This window comes from Belonocnema kinseyi, chromosome 8, assembly GCF_010883055.1.
Source record: "Belonocnema kinseyi isolate 2016_QV_RU_SX_M_011 chromosome 8, B_treatae_v1, whole genome shotgun sequence".
Classification (NCBI taxonomy): Eukaryota; Metazoa; Arthropoda; class Insecta; order Hymenoptera; family Cynipidae; genus Belonocnema; species Belonocnema kinseyi.
In genome coordinates this window covers 1,668,948-1,671,582 of record NC_046664.1, presented here as the reverse complement: position 1 = coordinate 1,671,582, position 2,635 = coordinate 1,668,948, and positions in this window count along the sequence as shown.

The window sequence follows — 2,635 nt, the reverse complement described above, 5'->3', positions numbered from 1 at the left end:
TTTTAATTTTAATATATAATTATAATTATAATGAATAATTTATTAATTAATTTAATGATAATGAATAATAATTTATTAATTTTTGTTCGATCTTTAACTAATTGATTAAAAATTTAACTAGTTTCTTGGAAATCCGTTTTAGTTTAGGTTTAAAATTAATTTTTTGTCGGGAATTTTAATTATCCCGGTTAAAAATTTATTAATTTAGTGGAAAATTCATATTCATAATTAAATTTTTAATTATTTGATTCAAAATGTGTTTTTTACGTAAAAAACTTTTATCATCGCAGCAATATTAATATTTAAAGATTTCTGTAAATCTAGTTTAGTTCTATGTTTTCAATTAAAAGTGAAATTTTATTAATTAAATTAAAGAATAGCGAAACACTAAAAATTATTGAAAAATGTGTATAAACAATTTAAAAGTGACAACGAGAAGAGTTTAATAAAAAATGCGATTGTGTAACATTTTCAGCTTATTGAAACAATGAGAAGACAATGTTGTGGAATTTGTAAATAAACTATATTTATAATATATTGCGTCGAAAAAAAAAAACAATTTATTTCCAAGCTTAATCGATTTTACCTTACTTTATTTACTTTAAATCAGGTCTTATGCACGTGTTGAAATTTCTGATTCCGCGAAGAATATTAATTTAATGCGAGTCTAGCAGAAAAAAAAAATATAAATATACTTTTCCTCATTATTATTGTTAAACAATTTTTAAGTTTTTAACCGAAAGAAAAAAGAGTTTTCAACAAAAAACATGAAATTACAAACAAATTGAAGAATTTTCAACAATAAAAAATAAATTTTAATGAAAAACTAATGGAAAAGTAAATATTTGTTTTCAAAAATTTAATTTGAAATTTAATTTCTTCGCTTCAAAGTTAATTGTTTAACCGAAAATTTAAATATAACAATTTTGGTCTCAAATTGAAATTTAACTACTCTGACGAAAATTAATCTTTTTTGGAATAATTTAACTGTTTCTGATTTGAAATAAATTTTTTTTTTTAACTATCAAGTATTACATTTTTAAGTCAGGATTTTTGGTTAAAGATTCATCATTTTAGTTTACAATTTACTTTATTGGTATGAAAATTCAACTATTTTATTAAACACTCGTTTTTTTCTATTTACATTATTTTCCGAACTGAAAATTTAAATATTTCATTTTTAATTGAAAAATTAATTTTTTCAGTTAAAAATTAAAATGTTTAGTCAAAAATTGATGTATTTTGTAGAAAAATGTTCTTTTTTGGTAAAAACTTAAAAAACTTAAATTTAATTAAATAAAAAATCAAACGTTCAATTTTTAGTTGAAAATTTATCTTTTTTAATCAAAAGTTCAACTATTTACTAGAAAATTAATCTTGTTGAATGCTAATTTATGGTTTTGGTTGTAATTTTGTGTTTCAGGATAAAAATGTAACTAGTCTTTTGAATTTTTTCTTGGTTAATTTTAATTTTTGATAACTGACAATGCGTTTTCTTTTCTTCTTTGAAAACAAAGTTTTTGAAGTAAAAAATAATTTATATTTTTTTCTTAAAAATTATATTTTTTTTGTTGCAAAAATTTCATATATTTCATTGAAAATTGGTCTTTTTTGTAGAAAATTTATTTATTTTTTTAAAAATTGCCTTCCTTGATTGAAAATTAAATTTTCAACCAAAAATTTGAATATTTTGTTTTTCGGTGACGATTCACCTATTTTATTTAAATTTTTATCTATTTGGTCACAAATTGAAATATTTTGTTTGGAATCCTTCTTTTGGCGGAAAACTATACATTTATAAATTTAATTTTTTTTATTGTAAAATTAAACATTTTGATCAAAATTGTTTTTTTGTTTATTAAAAATTAATTTTGTCAATTGAAAATTTAGCTATTTTATTGCTGGCTTAAATTTCCTTCTTTCAGTTTAAAATTCATGTATTTTGTTAAAAATTCGTTTTCTTTGGGGAAAAATTAATCTTCTTAGTGAGAAAAATATATTTTTGAGTAAAAATATTACTTTTTAAACAGAACACTTAAATAACTTATTTTTGTTAGAAAATTTATTAAAAATTACAAACAAGTTTTTTAGATTGAAAATGTATATTTCTGTTTACAAATTTATCTGTTTGATAAAAAAATTGAATTATGTGGTTTACATTTTTTTTTATTATTCATCGTTTTAGTCGAAACATTATTTATTGGGAAGAAAATTTTACTGTTTGGTTTGTATTTTTTTTCATTAAAAATAAATTTTTTAAGTAAAAAATTTAACAATTTAATTTTATTTAAACATTGTTTCTACTTGAAAATCCAATTGTTTAGTAGAAAAATATTCTTCTTGATTAAAAATCATCTGTTTGATTAAAAATTCATTTCATTGGTTAAAAATCTAACTGTTTAGTAAAAATTACTCTGTGGTAAAAAATTTGTTTTTTTTGGTGGAAAAATAATTTTTTGGGTTAAAAAAGTATCTGTTTAGTTGAAACTTTATTTCTTTCTTTGAAAATTGAACTGTATTGTTAAAAATTCCCTTTTTCAGTTTAAAAATAATTTTTTGAAATAAAAAGTTAACTATTTCATTGTATTTGAACATTTATTTTTTCTACTTGAAAATTCAACTGTTTGGTAGAGAT